Source organism: Leucopleurus acutus, assembly GCF_964270905.1.
Source record: "Leucopleurus acutus genome assembly, chromosome: 1".
Taxonomy (NCBI): Eukaryota; Metazoa; Chordata; class Mammalia; order Artiodactyla; family Delphinidae; genus Leucopleurus; species Leucopleurus acutus.
Window position 1 is genome coordinate 69827193 of NC_139142.1, and position 21859 is coordinate 69849051.

Below are 21859 nucleotides of genomic sequence, written 5' to 3' on the forward strand. Positions count from 1 at the left end.
GATGAATGGATAAAGAAGATGTGGACATATATACAATGGAATATTACTCAGCCATAAAAAGAAATGAAATTGAGTTATTTATAGTGAGGTGGATGGACCTAGAGTCTGCCATACAGAGTGAAATAAGTCAGAAAGAGAAAAACAAATACTGTACACTAACACATATACATGGAATCTAAAAAATAAAATGGTTCTGATGAACCTAGGGTCAGGACAGGAATAAAGACGCAGGCATAGAGAATGGACTTGAGGACACAGGGAGGGGGAAGGGTAAACTGGGACAAACTGTGAGAGTAGCATTGACATATACACACCACCAAATATAAAACTGATAGCTAGTGGGAAGCAGCTGCATAGCACAGGGAGATCAACACGGTGCTTTGTGTTGACCTAGAGGGGTGGGATAGGCAGGGTGGGAGGGAGGCACAAGAGGGAGGGTATATGGGCATATATGTATACATATAGTGGATTCACTTTGTTGTACAGCAGAAACTAACACAACGTTGTAAAGCAATTATACTTCAATAAAGATGTAAAAAACAAATGCACGGAGCTCTAATCCTATGATTTGTAGGATTTTATATATAGATATAAAGCATATCTATATATAAATATAGATATAGTACAATATATAATTATATATCTATATATAAGATCTACATCTAGTTTACAATTCAATAAAATGTCCTTTGAAAATGAAATATCATTTAGCACCCACTAGAATGGGGGGAAAAAAAACCAGACAGATAATACTAAGTCTGTAAAAGGTGTAGACCAACTGGAATTCTTCCATACTGCTGATGGAAATGTAATTTGCTACACCATGTGAGAAAAGCATTTAGTGATATCTTGAGTACAAAGCTGAACACATGATGACCCAGCAATTCCTTTCTTAGGTATGCTTGCACTAATATACCAGGAAGAAAAAGATGGCTCTAAATCTCTAGAAACTCTTATCAGTGAAGAAGGCAAAGACTTAAATCTGTATAATAACCATATCCTCTTTTACTACTCTTTGCTTGATAACTTCCCATAACTGGATACCACCCCGCCCCTCTGCCTTCAACATCTTATTTGTCTTTAGCTGGAGATGGTATTTGAGGTGGTGGCTTGGGCCATTTGTTTATTCATTCAGTTTGCCTGGGTATCTCTCATGTGTATAGGAGGCATACATCTTATTAAACTTGTTTCTTTTTCTCCAGTTTAATCTGTCATTCATTACAGGGGAGTCTCAGCCACGAATCTAGAAGGGTGGAGGGAAAATGATTTTTTCTCCCCAGCACACAAAACCCCAGTAAAGTTACAGAGCATTAACTTCACTATAAAAAGTTCCCTTGCATCTTTTCCCAGTCCATTCTCTCCGTGACTATAGGCACCCACTATTCACTTTATAATCCTCATGGTATCGTTTTGCCTGTTCCTAAACTTCATATAAATGGAATTATTAACTGCATACTCTTTTGGGTCTGATTTCTTTTGTTCAATGTGATGCTTTTTAAATGTTTCCATGTGGTTGCTTGTGTCAGTACCTTGCTACTTTCTATTGCAGGGAAGTATTCCTTGTATGACTAAACCACAATTTTTTTATTCATTCTCTGGGTGATGGATATTTGGGTTATTTCCACATTTGGACCATGTGAATAAAGTTACCATAAGCATTCTTGTATAAGTCTTTTAGTAAACATATGTTTTCATTTCTTTGTGTACAAATTCTGAAGAGTGGAGTTGCTAGATTTAAGAATGGTGTATGTTTAACTGTTTTCCACAGTGGTGTAGAATTTTACATTTCAATCAGTAATATATAAGAGATTTAGTTGTTCCTTATCCTACTCATCATTTGGTATTGTTTATATTTTAGATATTCTATTGGAAGTGTAGTGGAATCTCATTGTGATTCTAACGTATATTTCACTAATATCTAATTATATTGATTATCTTTTCATGAGCTCATTGACTATTTGAATATCATTTGTGTGTGTGTGTGTGCGTATGAAGTGTTCAAATAATTTTTCCCTTTTAATAATTGGGTGATGTGCCAATTTATTATTGAGAGTTGACAATTTTGGATGGGACATGCACAGTATTTTATAATTAAGTATGATATTTGCTGTGGAATTTTATATGTCTATTAAATTGAAGCAATCTCCTTCTATTTCTAGTTTGCTGAGAGTTTTAGGGTTGATTATTGTCAGATTTTTTTTCTGTATCTAATGAGATGAGCATATGGGGTTTTTTTGCCTTTACTGTATCAATGTGTCAAAATTACAAGGATTGATTTTTGAATACAAAATAAGGCTTGCATTTCTGCAATTAAACCCACTTAGTCAAAATTATTTTCACTCCTATATCTTTTTTTGTTTGTTTGTTTTGTTTTTTGTTTTTTGCGGTACGCGGGCCTCTCACTGTTGTGGCCTCTCCCGTTGCGGAGCACAGGCTCCGGATGCACAGGCTTAGCGGCCATGGCTCATGGGCCCAGCTGCTCCGTGCTGAAAAGTGGGCAAATTAACCAAAGTAAGACAGATGAAAATAAGAAAGGAGAAGAAATCAGTGAAATAGAAAACAAATAATAGAGAAAAATCACTATATCCACAATTGGTCTTTTGAAAAAATTAAAAAGATTGATAATCTCTTAAAAGACTGGTAAAAAAACAAAAGAAAATAAACACAAATAGCCAATATCAAAAATGAAAGAGGGGCTAATATCCCAGATCCTTCAGACACTAAATGCCTAAAAAGGAAATATCGTGAATGAATTTATTCCAAAGAAACAATGTAGTTGAAATGTAAAAAGCTCTTGAAAAATCCAACTTAGATAAAGTAATACAAAAATAAATGGATATATTAAATAGCCCTATATCCATTACATATATGTAGGATTTCTAATGATCTGTTTATAACTTCAATCAACTGCTTAGACTCAGTTTACCAATTCTTACCATTTTCATACTTAAATTCATATACGTATTTATAATAACTATATAAAATTCCTTGTCTAATGGCTTCAATATTTCAAGTTTCTAGGTTGGCTTCTGCTGATTTTTTCTTGAATGTGAGTGTTGTGTTTTTGCTTCTTCACATATCTTACTCTCTTTTATTGCATAATGTGCAATGCATAAAATGATAGTGGCAATATAGGGATACTGTTTTATTGGGTTTTGTTGTTGTGTCATTATTTTTCTTCCAGTTAGAAGGGACTCTGCTCTATGTGTTGATGCTAAAATGAGAAAGTAATAAACAAAATTTCACCAAATTTTGAGTAAATATGCTACAGAGCCACAACTTTAAGAAGACTGAGCTCACTTTTGGTTAGCCCAACTCCTGTACAACTGTGCCACTTCTACTGATCCTGGTGCCATCTCTGCTTCTCCTGTTGCTATAGCTATCTGGCGATTAGTTTTGGTTAGTGTCTGAGCCTGAAGGCTGAAGGGAGGTGAGCAGGAATATTGTGTAAGGATCAATGGTTCCAAAACACATGAGAATGGGCCACACTGAAGTTTCTTCCTGCTTTTAATCCCATCTTCACTTGCCACCCCTCCGCAAAGTTTTGGGGAAGACTAGGATGTGGAGAGTTTCTATTTTGAGACAATGGTTGTTGCTTTGAATTTTCCAGATATGTCAATCAATTCCATCTTCCTCAGTCTACCATTAAATCCATTGATCTCTGCTTCACCCACTAGGCTTTCTGTTCCTGGAGGGCCTTCACTTCCACCAGCTTTTGCAACCAGAAGCTAACATGACTGGCTATTAATCTAGGAAGGGCTAGACTTGCTGATTAACAGTTTACCAAGGCTTTAGTGAGTTCACTGCTAATAATCACATAGATTTGTATGACTTTAATATTATGCAGATTTTTCTTGGTCTTCTTTTTCTTTCCCTATACTCAACTGGAAGTGGAAGCCTAACCCATTATTCTCTTACCTTCTTTTTTCATTTAACAGACACACACATACACATACAGACATACATACATACACACACACACACACACACACACACACACTCACACAATCCTATAGCCAGTCTGTAGTGCATTTAAGTTTCCTCTTGCTTTTGCATAATTTCAAATATCTCAACCAAATTTCTCATTTGAAAAAAAAATCGGTTTTCAATACTTCATCCATTTTTCAATACTGAAATTTTTTTTTTTTTTTTTTTTTTGCGGTACACGGGCCTCTCACTGTTGTGGCCTCTCCCGTTGCGGAGCACAGGCTCTGGATGCGCAGGCTCAGCGGCCATGGCTCACGGGCCCAGCCGCTCCGCGGCACGTGGGATCTTCCCGGACCGGGGCACGAACCCGTGTCCCCTGCATCGGCAGGCGGACTCTCAACCACTGCGCCACCAGGGAAGCCCAATACTGAAATTTTTAAATACTGAATTGTCTATTTATGTCAGCACTCTTAATACATATATAATATAGTATAATTAATATATCTCTTAGTAGCTATATAAGAGATATGTAAATCTGGACTCTATTGATTGAAATAAGAATGTCATTACAATCATCTAAAAATCATTTGATTGTATTAAATATTTAAACTTCTGTTTATTCTGTTTATCAAACTTTGCTTCTTCTCAGAACGCCCATACATTTTCCCATGTGAAGTTTCCAGGAGAAGTTTCAGACAATAATTTTTTTCATACTAAATGGTGAGTTTCCCACTGAGAAATATGTTAATTATGATAAACAATCATGACGTTAATATCTCAGGAGTTTTTAAAAACTGTATTTCAGAAAATATTCAAAATTATTTTACTTATAAATTACACTCTTCAAGGGTATTTACATATTCTGACAATTACATGTTTTAGAATGAAATTTTGACTGATTAAAAATGGCAGCACAGAAAATCAAACCAAAAAATTTCACAAAATCCTTCATAGACTTCACAATTTTATGAAGTCCCACATTCTTATATAGCCTATATTTATATAGCATAGTTTTAAAGGTATTTTTAGCAGTTAATTTTCTTATTAAAAAATTCTTTCTATACTTTGATAGGACAACAGCCCAAACCATTGTCTTTCTCTTTCTTCCCACCTGCAACAGGAACATATAGGATGGCTAAGGAAGATGACCTGTTTTGTGACCATGAAGAAATAAACACAAATTTAAATGACTGAAAGAAAGATGGAATGATCAGGGACTATGCTGCTATCTTAGATACTGGCTCTGTACCACCTGCAATAGCCCTTCTTGTGAGAAAAATAATTGTGCTACTTTTTAAATAAATAATCGTCTGAATACACTTCTTAACTGATACAAATATTTAAAAACACTGATGGATTAAACATAGAAATATGGAAAAATTTTATATCACTTTTTCTACTGTAAAATTTGAAATTGTTTCTTTATGGATCAGTAAGTTATTTAATGTTCTTTCACTCTTGAGTCCACATTGTAAATTAAAATTATGTCAGCTTTGAAGAATAACCAATTTAAAATTATGATCTAAATTTACACTTGGATTTTGACTAACAGTAAGAACTCTCATGACCTACTCTATCTAAAGGAATAATATTCATGCAACTTCTAAATGTACAGAATAACCCGTCCTCCTCATGAAGGTGGAATATCTAGAATATATGTAATGCATTTCATTTTTGGGGGAAAAGGAGATGTTTCATAACATAGCCTCAAACATTTAGTTTAAAAAATGAGAGAAGAAATATGCTATAGAAGTTTGGTTGGATTTATTCCCAACATGCAAAGTCCTTGGAAGTCATAACTTTTGTCCTTACAATAAAAAAAAGCTAGAAAATTGAAAATCAATGACTTTTTTCAGAGAACTGAGAATGCAGAGCAAACACCACTGCAAAACAGAGAGAGAGGCAAATCAGGCAAGATCTACTTCTTGGGGCAGACATTGCTAAAGCCAAATCTTGTAGGATCACTAAAGTGTTGATTTTGACTGATTACTGGAAGCTCAGTATGGACTAGTATGAGGGAAGAAACTCCTGTGGGGAAGTTTTATGGATACCCCCAAATTTTCATGGGTTTTATCTCCAAGAACCCCACAGAGTTCTCATGGTAAAGACTAAGAGTGATCCTTTAGGATTCTCTGATATGGCAAGGATAAGAGTAATCATATGAAATACAATGGGTGTCTTCTTCATAGCAAAGACTTATAGTCCAGGGTAAAAGACATTGCCAGAGCCGTATTACATCCGGTGGGGGGGGCATTCCTCTGCATCAAACATTCTTGTCTCACTAGCAAGGGGGAACTAAAAAATATACTAGTGGAGAAATCATTGTAAAGGTCATAAAAGTACATAGGTCCACTAAAAGACTGAGATTTAATTATGATATTATAGAATGGTTTCCCTCCCTCATACCTTAAAATTTAAGCCAACTGAACTTCAGTATAACAACTGGACGTTACAGCTGAAAAAACTGTAAGAAGCAGACACTCTTTGAGGAAGAGTACTTAGGAAAGCCCAAAGTTAAGACAGGAGACATAAACAAAGGACACTAGAGGAATTTGAAGCCTCTGACATCTAGAGTTATAGCAAACATCAAACATAGCTCAACTTGTAGCCAGATTAGCATATATCTTCACATTAAGGGTTTATTTACCCCAGTACCTATTACTGATACAACACGTCTGGCTTTCATCAACAACAAAAAATTACAAAGCATGGCAAAGGCAAGGAAAATAAAAAAACCAACACAGTCTGAAGAGATAAAGAGATCAGCAGAACAAGACTCAGTGATGTTGCAGATTTTGTAAGTATCAGACAGGGAATTTAAAATTACTATGCTTAAGATGTTAAGGGCTCTAATGAAAAAAGTAGACAACATGCAAGAACAGATGGGTAATGAAAGCAGAGAGATAAAAACTCTAAGAAAGAATCAAAAGGAAATGCTAGAAATCAAAAGAACTGTAACAGAAATAGAGAATGTCTTTGATGGGTTCATTAGTAGACCAGACACAGTTGAAGACTCAGTGAGATTTAAGATAGTTCAAGAGAAATATTTCAAACTAAAATGCCAGGAGAAAAAAGAAAAAAATACCAAACAGAGCATCCTAGAACGTGGGACAATTTTCAAAGTTGTAACATACACGTAATTGGAATACTAGAAGGAGAAGAGAGAGAGAAGAGAGGTGAATAAATATCTGAAGCAGTCAGCATCAAGAAATTTTAAAACATAATAACATGAACCAAATCACAGACCCAGGAAGCTCAGAAAATATCCAGCATGATTATCATGCCAAAAATGCAACAGCTAGGCCTAACATAGTCTATCTGCAAAAAATCAAAGATGAGAAAAACTTGAGAGAAGCCAGAGGAAAAAATACATTACCTGCAGAAGATCAAGGGTAAGGATTATAGCCCACTTCTCATAAGAAACCACACAAGTAAGAAGAGAGTGAGATGAAATATTTAAAGTGTTGAAAGAATAAAAGCATCAACTTAAAATTCTGTATCTAGTAAAATTATCCTTCAAGTGAAGGAGAAATAAAAATTTTAGCAGACAGCCAAAAACTAAGGGAATTCATTGCTAGCAATCCCACCCTGCAAATGTGTTTAAAAGAAGTTCTTTAGGGAGAAGGAAAATGATACAGGTGAGAAACTTGCATCTGCACAAAGAAAGGAAGTATATCAGAGAAGGGCTAACTGAGGGTAAAATAAAATGTTTTATTTTTCTTATTCTATACTGATCTAAACTATAACTGTGTGTGTAAAGTAATAATAGCAAGGATGTATTGGCTTATTATAGCTGGAAATGGATAATCAAAATGGGAAAGAGGAATTGGAAATATGCTGTTAAAATCCCTTAACATGTGAAGTGGTATGAAGTGTTATTTGAGGTGATCTTAGATTAGTTTAAAATGTATACTTGGAACTAGTTAAAAAAAGATATGCTCATGTTAAGAGTGATCTTGAGTTTGATGATGCATTTATAAAGACAACCTCAAAAACTTGATCTCTAGTGGAAAAAATTTGTTAAATTGGGTTTTACTAAAATTAAAAATGTCTATGCTATGAAAGACGCTATCAAGATAATGCAAAGACAAGTCACAGACTGAGAGATAATATCTACAAAACATACATCTGATAAAGGACTGATATCCAAAATATACAAAGAACCCTTAAAACTCAACAATAAGAAAACAAACAACTGGATTAAAAAATGGAGAATGGATCCAAACAGAAACTGTACCAAAGAAGATATACTGACGGTAAGTAGCATATTAAAAGATGCTCAACATAATTTGTCATTACAGAAATGCAAATCAAAACAATAGATACCACTGTACACTCATTCAAATGGCTAAAATTTATGGCTAACAATACCAAAATCTGACAAATATGCACAGCGATAATTGCTCTTATTGCCAGAATTTTAAATGGTACAGACACTGAAAGACAGCTTGCACTTTCTTATAAATCCAAACCCAGTCTCACCATACTCTCTAGCAATCATGCGCCTGTGTATTTACCCAAATGCTATAAAGACTTATAGAACATAAAAATGTACACATAAATGCCTACTGCAGCTTTTTTCATAATCATAAAAAGTGACAGCAACTTTAGATGACTTTAAATAGGTTAACTGATAGATTATGGTACACCCGTACAATAGACTATTATTCAGTAATAAACTATCAAGCTACAAGAAAAAATAGATGAATGTTAAATACCTATTGCTCTGTGAAAGAAGTTTGTCTGAAAGTGCTACCTACTGTATGATTCTAACTGTACTGTATAAACTTGTGTAGAAGGCAGAATTAGAGAAACAGCAAAAAGATCAGAGGTATCACAGGGAAAAGGAGAGGGAAGAGGATTGAACAGATAAAACACTGGGGACTTGTTTTTTTGAAATTAAAACGATCTCTATGATACTTTAATGGTGGACACATGATATTATCCATTTGTCAATATGCATAGAATTTTTGAGCATGAAGAGTGAACCTTACTTTATGAAATTTTTTAAAGTTACCATTTGGGAAGTAGAGAGATTGCAAAATGGAATGCAGAATTTGACAAGAAGTATGACTATTAAAATGTATGAAACATAAACTATTATATATGTAAAATGGCTAAACAACAAAGTCCTACTGTATAGCACAGGGAACTATATTCAATATCCCATATTAAATCATAATGGAAAATAATATGAAAAAGAATCTATATATTTGTATAAATGTATTACTTTGCTGTACAGCAGAAATTAACACATTATAAATCAATTGTACTTCAATAAAATATATTTTTTTTAATGTATGAAACAATCTCACTGAAGTAGGTGAAGGAGATATTCTTAACAAAGTGACTTTGGAATTGAGACTATAAGATTAAAGGCAACAGGAACTGTACATCAGCACAGTACTTCAGTTAAGTTTTTTTTCTCCCACAGGGGTATAGCTTAACCATTCTGCTAACACTATACATGCATACTGCAAATGAACAATTAAGTAAACTGATGGTGGATTGTGGAAACCAGATTTTTCACGGTTTGGGTAAGAGATTACAGAAAAGGTGAGAAAGCTAGAATGAGCCATGTTGTGATGTCTTTAAGTTGGAGACATCAGTATGAACTCATGTTTAGCTTAATACAGATATGCATGGTTAATATAGAAATATTTACAATTACTGTATACACATGGGCTATACTTCCTTGCTCTGTTAGCTGAAAGTACCTGGGAGCAACAACTCCCCAGAAGCAACAAGCAAACCTGGCATCTGTATCTTGATTATTAATGCAATTCTCCAATAAAAGGTAACATATTAATCAATTAAATATTAGTCCAAATTACAATGTTATATTTTGTATTGCTAAGATTCTTAGAAAAGTTGATTTAATTAGGTTTTTAAAAGTATACTTTTCAAGGATTAAAAGATCTTTTTTTTCAAGAATAGTTCCAAAAACTACTAATCTTTAGGAATACCTCCACATTCTCGTGCATCTCACTTGCTACCGTAAACTACTGAAGAGAGAATAAATAAAATATATCATGCCACTGAGGAAACTTAGTTTTCAGTGAAATATTTTTTTTTCAAATAAAAATACATGTAAATATCTTATTAAGTATCCTGTAAGGAATTACTAAATGAATATTTTCTTTGAGTAAAATCTCATTTATTCAATAGGCTATATTCAATGTTACAACCCCTTCTATAAATTTTACAGGATTTTTAGGAGAAATGCTTTCTCCAAATTCGGGAACCCTTCTTATCTGATGGTTGGGTCCTAGTTATATTCTGGTTCTTCCCAAAATAGTTCAGGTCAAATGCAAGGACTGAAAAAAGTCCCTTTCAAGTTCTAAGTTTTAGACAACCTAGTACACAAATCAGTCAAGAATTAATGACCATATATGAATAAAAAGTGAATTAATGACCATATATGAATAAAAAGTAAGCTCTCTCTTAGGCTCAGAGAGAAAATCCCATTACCCTCAATATGGAAGGCATTTTTTAATGGCTCTGTTGAACAACTTCTTACTTACCAATATAAATTGAAACGTTCTCTACAACAGAGCTCTGAATCTCTATCATAAACTGATAGAGCTCGGGTCTCAGGCTAGACTACCCAGAGACTGATAAACTGAGATGGAGAGAATGAAACAGAGCTAGGCATAGCAGAAAGGTTCATCCTTAAACTGCTCACCATATACAAAACAGAAGCACGAACCCAGCCCACAGCCTGAAACCTGGCATGCCTAGGATACAGGTAGCCATGCCATACATAAATATATGAAATAAATTAAATACAATAGAAAAATAATAGTTTTTTATGAATCTGTTGCCAAAAATTAGGAATTCCTTTTCTCACAGATGAAGTTGTTAGAGGCTGTTAAGGACACTACAAAAACACTTCCTCTGAAGTAAGATAGGAGTCTCCACTCAGGAAATAATATGATGGAAAATAAATTGTCTTTCCTATCTCTTAGTACATCAACTCTAAATGTCAAAGGCTATGGTCAACCAATGTGTGCCAATCTATTTTGGGATGAAGGAGATTTACATAGGCCAATCCATACCCACTTTCATAAGCCCCCCTCATTGATACCTCTCTCTTTGTATGTCCTCCTCCGCCCCATGAGCTTAGGGCTGCCATAGGAGGTTCTTAAAAGTGCTAGATCCACATCAAGGCTACACTGCCTCTTAGGACAAAAATATTTCTCCTATTCAATATTCCAGCTCAAGTTTAAACACCTTTATTTGCATTTCTCTACTAAGTCTTTCACGTCTATTTCAGTTCTGAACTTAGTATGGAATATGTCTAGTGAAATAACCTTCATCTCTTGTGGATAATTAACATTTATAATCATTTCTTCTAACTCTGCCCATATCCCAATCCCTTGCCTTTCTATTGTACTTTGGTCTTCTAGGGTCCTCATATCCCAAAGGAAATCAGTCTCTCCTTTTCTCCATGTAGTCAGAAATGGAGAATCACCTGTAAAATCTTTAGCCTGAAGATGTTGTTGATAAATTTTGCAGCCTGGTCCATAGGAGCCCAAGGAAGACTAGTACTTCCAATGATCCTCAAAATCTTCCCTGCCCTCGGCCTTTGCACTTTTCAGGTTTGAATAACTTGTATCATTCCCAAGACAGCAGGGATACTCCTACCTGATCATCTATCCCTGCAGCAGTGGAACACACTTTCTCTGTTGACTTCTAAGACTTTCAATTATTTTGTATGTTTATCTCATCCTTTCTCTCAAACATGTAGGTCTAACAGTATCTACTGGTTTGAGATGGTTTCTTTTCTTTTTTTTTTCTATATATGTTTGGAACTATTTTTATTTTCTTAATATACTTCTTTAATTATATCTTGTAGAGTCTCACACAGTGAGAGATTTGAGGTCAGTGGATTCTGAATCCACGTAGGTACCCATGTTTACCCTCCCTGACCTATGGGTACCTCTCCTTTTCCCATTCATATATGCCAGGCCTCAAACTCAAACTCTCTTAAAGCAAAGTTGTTTTTCAAGCTCTATCACTATGTCTTTATTTGTTTCTCTTTAATCTTTCTGCTGATCATTTTCTGAACACCAAAAACTATCTTACAAAACACCCTATGTGTCTCATGCCTGCTACACAGAGATAGTGAGTTCCAAACATTATAAATTTCTTACTCTTTGATTTATAATTATTCAGTTTTATTTTTCTATTTCAACCCAAGAAAATGTATATACATGCCCTTTCAGAATAATTCAGATTTATCTTTAGTTGTTCATGGATTAATATATACCAGTCCCTAGTGTTTCTATAACAGTATGCTTCTGAAAGACGTAATTACTATCAGCATTTATCAAACAATCAAACTTGATACTCTGTTTGGTTTTGGCAAGGGGAGAGAGGAGATAATACCAGGAGTCTGAGGAGATGGTCAATATATCCAATACCTATGTATTTCCTTCTTTGGCTTGAAATGTAGTTTAGAACAAGTTAAACAGAATCAAGATCTGAGTTTGCTGATTTCATGCCTAGATAATAGTGTCCAGACCTAACAAGATAAGGTCAAAACCTCTTATACTCAGCTTGGTTTAAAACTTACCATTTGACCTGGGATTCTGGCTGAAAAATATAATAAGGACAAAAAGTAATCTGATGTAGCACAAACTGCCACACCAACGTATGCTGAAAATCTGGTATACAGTGCTCTGCTTATCCGAATTGAGCTTTAAAGTTTTTCCTTGAAAAAATATTTACTTACTTCTGTACTGCCGCCATTCCAAGCATCTCCAGCCAAAACAGGACAAAGTCACACACAGGAGGTTCACAAACAGCCTCCGCATGGGGTATGCCTCGGCTCACACGCTGGCGCTGTGCATGCACGAGCATCAGTTCTCAGCCAATATGATGGTGTGTGCTGGTTCTGCATGCTTACTTGTCCTTTTCCCTCTCCTGGTTTTAGCCTGTATGAAGGAGACAAAGGAAGTCAAGGGGAATCAGTTACTAGTTTTACTAGTGCCTCTCTAACAACACATTTGATACTATACCTGGGACATTAAGGCTAAAGAGGGGCCCTCAGACTACTTTTCACAATATACATCTATATGTGTCAACATGTATTCATAGTACATGGTCATGGTCCAAGCCTGAAACACCAGCGAGACATCCATCTGAGTGTCCTGAGCTTGGACAGGTCCCACCCCATAAGGAGACTATTGTATTTATGTTACTCTCTGACTATCCTCAGAGGATGATGTTATCTATCTTAAAAAGACAATCGTTTTTTGTTTTGTTTTTATTTTAATAAAGCTAAATTTTAGCCATAAAATTTAGCATTCTAGAAATCAGTTATGCATTTTTTGAACATATCATATTCCTAGGTTAACATCAAGTCCAGAAATTATTTTTAATGAGTTGAATATAAAGAGAATCAGGAAGAAGACAAATAGAAATACAACTTGAATGCAAAACATAATAGTACTCCACTCTAGCCCTCCAAATTATGTCTTTCAAATATATCACTGATCATCAAAATGGAAAACAATATATAGAAAAGGTGGGGTCCCCCAAAAAGCTGGTAATGATGTTGAGACTAAAAACTGATAAATTACAAGTGCTTTTTAAATGTGCTCTTTATTCTAAAAGAATGCAAATAATTATCCATAATCATCCATAATTCTTGTACTTTACAGATCAGTCGTTTACTGGATACAATTTTCCTAATTGTAGACTTAAAGTGAAAAAATACGGGATTGAGCTACTGCTATGTCCATTACTGGGGCCGCAATTTTGCTTAAGTAAATTCACTTTCTATGAGCTCCATTTGCTTCATCTATAACATAAAAGATCCGTACTGAATGATCTGTTTTTTCTAGCTATAAAATTCCCTAAACTTAATCTGCAATTTACTTTATAGGTAGGAAATTTAAGAATGAGCTCTGTCCATCTAATCAATATTGTGTAGTCACCAAAAATTGCACATTTCATATTTATTGCTAGGCATTGACAATAACTTTCATACACCTGTAATATTTACAAATAAGAAAAAAAATTCAGTGTGTTGAAATCAAGGATCACACAGGATCATTATCATCATAAAGGTCATTACTTGGCTGTATTCTTAATTATAACCACAGATAGATAAACATGAAGAATGATCTTTTTATGTACTTCTTATGTTAAATCCTTCTTCTATGACAATATGTTTTAGTTTTCTTTAAATTGGTAATGGTAAAGGGACAATAACAATAAGATAATAATACATCCTACAGTTGGAAGAAAGTGATTTATCCATTATTTTAAAGCTGTTCACGAGGAAGCAACTATCTTATTTTTAATGAATATTAATTTAATTAAGGTAATTTAAAAATCAAAACTACCTGATATTTTAAAATTTAAACTAAAAGTTCTTCAACATGTTGTTCACTCCTGGCTTCTATATTACAATTTTATTTTTTATTTGTATATTTATCTGACTAACATCATATTCCCTAAGATTTACATTCATGAAGAGATTTTACCTCTTTTGTTCATGGTAGGATAGCCAATGTCTAATAACATACTAGTTATTCTAGATATTCCCTCCAAAATTTGTTGAATTAATTAGTAAATAAATTAGCAAGTCTCTAATGGATTTTAGCATCTGTTGAAGGAGATAAATACATACACAAATGACTATTAATGGCATGAAAGATAGGATGCTTAATATTATTATTAACAAAGGGCTATGTGAGTATAGAACAAGTAGTTATTAATTTCAACTTGTTCCCACAAGCTTCGTGGATGAGTTGGTATTTTAACCTTACCTTAAATAATAACCAGGAGTTAGATAAATTGAAATGAGACATTTTACAAGCAGGAAATAATACAGGCAAAGGCATGTATGCTCAAAATTTCCAGGCTAAAAGGGGAATATAGTTGGGAATAATGCAGGTTGCTGAAGGGAAGGAAATATGAAGCAAGACCTCTGAAGAAGTGAAAAACTAATAATTTTAATCTCTATTATTTGTGCTATGGAGAGCACAAGCAGCAATATGAGCCTTGGTTTCCTCATCTTTGAAAGAGAAATAATAGGAAATAACCCACTGTGATATTAAGAAGTAAACAGGATAATGAAAGCAAAGTATGCCACATTTTTCCTAGCAAATAATAGGTTCTCAATAAATGATAACTGTGATTATTTTTAAAAAAAGATCTTATTTTTGTATAATTTGTATCATTATTGAAAAGAGAGAATGGAAAAAAGAATACTTTCATGGCTCTCCAAATAGGGCAATTTGGATGAATACATGTATATATTCTATATATATGTATATATATATATATACAGGTAAGTTCCCAGCACATTGAGCTAACAGGGAAAAGAGCTGCAGAAATATAATCCCCGAAACTAAGAGAAGGAAGAATACCATCTGAGATTTAAGCATTTTAAAGCAACCTAAGGGGTCTAAAGCCAAGAGGATTTTTCAGTGTCAGGAATGAATTCATTAACATAGCTAAAGAAAGTCTGTCAATCACAGGACAGTTAGTCACTTTTTGAAACAGAGATGCAGATGAGTCTCTAAGGTATAAATCTGCATTCTCTTCAAGTACAATTCCAAGTCCTGAGATAGGAAGGAAGCCTGGGCTAGTGAAATTGCCAATGCCACTGGCAAGACTTCCTATCATGAAAATGCATGTGCCCATTGCTTTTGACTTGATAGCGTTAAAATTTCTAATTATCTAACTCTTTTTTTCTGCTATAATACATACCCAGCAATCATGGGACTATATTTTGTTTTTCCATACAGATGTGCCTTTGGGGGAAAATATGTACTGGCCATGCTGAAGTAAGAATTTTATTTCATATAACATAATTCTTGTTATAAATTAATAAACTAACATTCTGATTGTTCTGATTGTATTTTGGTTGTTATGGCTACGTCTCCAAAAAGATATGTTGAAATCCTAACCCCAGCACTTGTGAATGCGACCTTATTTGGAAATAGGGTCTTTGCAGATATAATCAAGTTAAGACGAGGATATGTGGGATCAGGGTGGGTCCTAATTCAATGATTAGTGTCCTTACAAGAGAAGGAAATTTGGACAGAGAAACACAGAGTTAACAGGGAAGAACCCCATAGGATGACAGAGGCAGAGATCAGAGTAATACACCGACAAAGAAAAAAAACAGCAGGAATTGCTGGCAACCACCAGAAACTGGGAAAGGCACGGAACAGACACTCCCTCAGAGCTCTCCAGAAGGAACCAAACTTGCCAACACCTAGATTTTGAACATCTAGTCTCCAGAACCATGAGATGATAAATTTTTGTTGTTTTAAGCTGCCCACATTGTGAGTCTTTATTATGGTAGCTCTAAGAAATTAATGCAATAATTAAAGGAAATAATTTATTTTCCTATGCCCTGAAACTTAAAAAAAAAATTTTATTTCATAGACAGTTTTTTTTCATTTGTTGGTTTTGGCTTTACATATACTGGATCAAATATCTTTAGTGATACTTTTCTTAGACTTTACTTTTGGAAACATTTTAAAGAAGACTCATGGAAATCAATCTATTCTGATTGAATACCTCTATTAAAAGAATTTGACATTTTTCAGAGTTGATCACGTGCAGCTGCTGTGTGATGTGTTATTGTCTTAGATGCTGTGTATGTGTAGCACTTGCAAAATAATCTCAATTCTGGTTGAAGTAGGAAATAACTCCTCCATTGTTGCCCTCAAACCGGATTCAATTTCTTAGCACAACAGAGCAATAAGTGTGTCTGTGGGTGTTGTTGTGGAAGCTATTAACTGAGAAATGTTCAAATATGTTTTTTATGTGGATTCTTTAGCTGCTAACTAAATTCGCGTTCTTGTTGTTATTTTAGTAAGGAATAATGAAACATATCATCAATGAAAGTTAAAGGAACAAGGTGAATCAATCTAATGGGAGAATCTAAATCTTTCCAGGGGTCTATCTAAGTCCATAAAAAAAGCACCCGTTGATAGGTAACAGCAGGGGATTAAAGACTGAAGCCGTTTACTGCAGGCTATGACTGACCTGATCCCTTAATCCATCTGTCTTTTTATATGAGAATGCTATGCTAATTAGCTGTGTAAATTGTTTCCTGATGACATTAATTTTGTGCCTTTTTGTTATTCTAGGCTTTGACTTTCACTGTGATAAAAATATACTAAGGGACATTTCCAATTTAGACGGTTCTGATCCTGATAAATTCCAACACAGAAGCAATGTTGTGGGGAAATATGCATAAACAGCAAACAATCAATCCTGGGGATAGACATAGAGGACTTTGGCTTCCTATATAATCGTTCCCTTTAGCTTCTAAAGCATTACATTAACACACTTGAAATGTTGAAACATAATTCAAGGAGAACTTTTAGCAAATGCAATTTTCATTGCTCCATTTTCTTCGGAGAAAATCTAGACTTGAATATTAACATGGAGAAAGTAATGGAATAGATAGTCGTGATGTGAAATCTTATTAGTAAACAAGAGCTGCATCTGAAAAAATATTGTCATTAAAAGCTATGTAGTAGTTAATTGAGTTTTATATGAAATTTAGTGCTGGAAAGTTAATGACTAATGCAGCTATTTCACAGAGCTTGGTTACTGCAGACTCCATTATGATCTCCTTTTGCTTCAGAGCAACAATGAAATTAACCTCTCTGTTGTCCTGCAGGTGTTGTGTTCTGATAATGCATATCCCTTACAAGTTTGGGTGAATTATTTGCTTTGCATATAAATTAATCCTAAAGCTGAATCAATATTATAATAATGAAAATGTAGAGAGTATTTGTATTGTAATAAAACAAAGATTTATAGCAAAGTATATCAAAGTCTTATGTCCAGATCCAATTTCAGGAGAATGAATTTAAAAAATATTTACAATGCACAAAAGAGAAAGAGAGAGAGAGAGAGAGAGAGAAAATTGAGGGGAAGGAAGAATGATTTTGGAAAATAAAATATTTCATTATTTTTTGCATTAGTCAGGATGAAATAATTGAGAATGAATACATTTTTTCAGTATAAAAATAGTGAGATGGTTCTTATTTTACAATTCATAACATCTTCTGAGCTTCGCTTTATTGGGTATGTATTATCCTTTAGTTAAACTCTAATTTCAAAATGTAAAGCATTACAGCAATAAGGTAAAGACCAAATTTTCACTTATATACAGTGGATTAGTAGTTATATTTCACTGCCAATAAAACATTTCCTTTTCTTCTTTTGCACTTCCAGAGATTTTTTTCCCTCATATTTTCCTCTGTGTTTTTCCTTCTTTAGTATTTCTTCTTTTAAAAATATGTGTGTAAATTATTTACAAATATGACTTTTTTCCTCTTTGAAATGATACCTAAATTCAAATTGCTTTTATCTGACTCAAAATTCAGAGGCGAATTCAGCAGTGACCTGTTAAATGTTTGATAGTGTGTCATACTACATAAGGTACAAAAACTCTTGTGAATTGGAGGAGAAAAGTTAACACTTTCTCTGGCTCTCTATACTTAAAGAATATGTTTACCCATGGATATTGATCAAGAGACTTATGGGTAATATTTAGGTGATAAAAACAGAATAAATGATATTATGAGCATTTTGTCAAGTAATAAATTTAGTCCTTCATGTTTACTTTTATTTTAACTGCAATAGGAATAATCCTGTTTTGTTTACTACAAAACATTCTTTAATCTCCTCCCTTACAGTTGAGCATTGGGTATAGCTTTGATATTCTTGGTTATTACCCATTGGGTTCAATGTTCACTCTTTGTTTCTAAATTCCAAAAGCAAAGTGGAATCTAAAGTACAATAATAATCATTAATAATTTATAGAATGCTCATTTGCAAAACAAAATCAGGGACACTATAGGCAATAATAAGCACCCATTAAACCAACTGGGCACTGTGCCCAGAAAACCTGCCAAGTACACACAATAGGCAAGAAAATAGCTTGTGTGTATGTGAGGAGAAATAAGTAAGAGAAAACAGTGCATGAAGACTTGCAAACAGAACATCTAGCGAATCAAGATTCCCAAACTTCCATAGGAAACAAAAATATTTTGAAGTTCTTCCTGTTGGGTCTACTAACTGTCTTTCAATGTATGATAGGTATGAATCCCATCAGAAGTCACTGAGTGTATTCTAAAAATTTCAAATTTGCTAGGTCTAGGTGTAATAGATTATTTTAGGTTTTGCAAACTACCAAGTGAGGAGTTCCAGGGCCACCAGATAGCTACAGGTTTGTGAGACTTTTCATTGTTGGATATGATGTAAACCAGTTCTTTTCTCCTATGATTTACTGAAGCTACAGCACTCTTCTTGGGATGGCATGTGATTATAACAAGGGAGAATCACATGCCATCACTAAAGAGTCTCATGTAGGTGTTTTCTCACCTCATAAAACAGTACTTGCACTTTCTTAGGTCAGGTCTCTCCTGGCAAATTAAAGCAGGAAAATGCTCCCATGAGCTGAAGAAATCTATGAAAGTTAACTTACTGAAATGTTGCCTCTGACTTCCTTTAGGTAGGCTTTCACAGGTTATAGGTGTGAAGAACAACAGCAAACACAAAATGCTAAAAACATTTTCTTTCTGATGGAAAAGTGCTTCAAAATTCTATTCTGTGTAAGCTTGAGAGTTGGACACTAATTTGCTTAATATGCACTTATTATAAAACAACTACTTGGGTAGGTGCAACCCAGCTGTAGTTGGCAAGAGAGCAACTAGGGGTATACATTTACTTTTGCAATTATATCCAAACCAGGAGAAGAAGACATGCGAAAAGTCTTTAACTAGGCTTACAAAGTTAACATGATGATTAAATTTAATTCTCCTCAGTACAAATAATATTTGGTAGTTTTAGGAACTTACTGTATATCCTAATTCTCAACTTGTAACCAAGATTATTGACAGTAAATATCTTGGGATTAACCAGGTAAATAAATTACTTATTTGGACTATGAATTTTTTTCCTGAATAATATTCAGTGAACTGATAAATCTGTTTTGTTAAACTGAAACCTAGGTTTCAGGGATAATATATTGATACTCAATAGGATGAACTATTTACATCGAGAAAATGAATTATACTCCAAGAAACTATTATTTATCAGGAATGACTGTTACTAAAGCTTATTTTCAAGCCATGTAAAAGAGAATGACCCTTGTGCCAACTTCTCCTTAGGCTGTGAAATTTTATATTGGCAAAAGTATTTAGATATGAAATTCTGAAAGTCTTTGAACATAAAGTTTTTGATTAGTTACACCATAATTAAATAACATTTCTCTAACAGTGTGTGTGTCTTAGGGGGTGGAGGGGCAGAAGGTTTGGAAGTAAACATCTCACTAGTAGGATAGTATGCCCACTGTCTAAAATTTACTTTTCTTCGTTGATTCTATTAATTGAGCTGTTTGGATAATTCTGAATGAGTATAGTAAACAACAGAACTATTGTTTCTAAAGAAAACTATGGGAAGGGGTATACAAAGGCTTCACTTATGCAAAGGCTATTAAAAGGGAAACTTGTTGTTTTCTTCTTAAAATTCTTAGCTTGGGGCTTCCCTGGTGGCGCAGTGGTTGAGAATCTGCCTGTCAGTGCAGGGGACACGGGTTCGAGCCCTGGTCTGGGAAGACCCCACATGTTGCGGAGCAACTAGGCCCATGAGCCACAACTACTGAGCCTGCGCGTCTGGAGCCTGTGCTCCGCAACAAGAGAGGCCGCGATAGTGAGAGGCCCGCGCACCGCGATGAAGAGTGGCCCCCACTTGCCACAACTAGAGAAAGCCCTCGCACAGAAATGAAGACCCAACACAGCCAAAAGTAAATAAATAAATAAAATAAAATAAAAAGTAACTGTACCATTTAAAAGAAAAAAAAAATTCTTAGCTTGACCAGTCAAATTTAGCACTGTTTCTTGGAGAAACATAAATACCCAAGTAACATAAATGGATTCAGTCATTATTAACTGAGTCAAAGGGATTTAATTTTTTTTTAATTGTCTTACCAAGTGGTTAATAAGATTTACTCCATGTCTTTTTCTAACAACTTTACCGGCCCATTGTTTACTGCTGGACATATAGAACACAAAGAGTTAAGTTCTGAGGATGACTGTTGCAAACTGTGGGAAATAAAGGACTTTATATGACATTATTTTGAAAGCGTGATATTTTGAAAAAGTGATTTCCATGCAAAATATTTTATAACTGAATGCTCTTTCAAGATTATATATACTGGTTATTTGTTGATCTATTTCTACCCAATGTCAAAATTTCTCACCTTTTCATTCAAACAAACATTAATTGAATACAAGTTGTGTCCCAGGAATCAATGACAAATAAGATTCTTAACCTCAATAAGCATATGGTTGGAGGCTAAAGAACACAAACCAAGGTAATTATTGTAGAGTGTTTTAGTGATATATTAGTGTTAAGAATAGGGAGCTATAAGAAAAATTGAAAGAACATCTAACTGAATCTTTGGAGAGTTAAAAGCTTTCTTTTGAAAATAACCTCTAATGAGAGTTCTAAAAGACAAATAGGAATTAACCAGAAAAAGCAGAAAGAACATTTTAGGTGTCAAAAGGTCTTGTTCATGGGCAGGAAGCAGATTATTAAAATGTTCACTCATGTGCGTGGTTGATTTTGTTCAACGTTTTGAAACTAATATCATGTAGTCTACACACACAGTTCATATCAGAATCTTTGGTGCCTATGACCCTGGTTCTGTGAGGTTTTGATAGGTATTACTTGAATAAAACTAGAGGTGTTCGGTATCTACGTGCGTTTAGGGGAAAAAATGTGCTTCTAAAAATTCTGTATTTTTTCCTGAATGATTTCTCTTTAATAAATTAAAGCACAATGTGAATTTCCAGAAAGTATTAATAGTAAGCAGTACTTTCCAAAATCTTGTGACCAAGAAACTCTTTACCCATAGAACAACTCTTAGAATGCGTTTCCT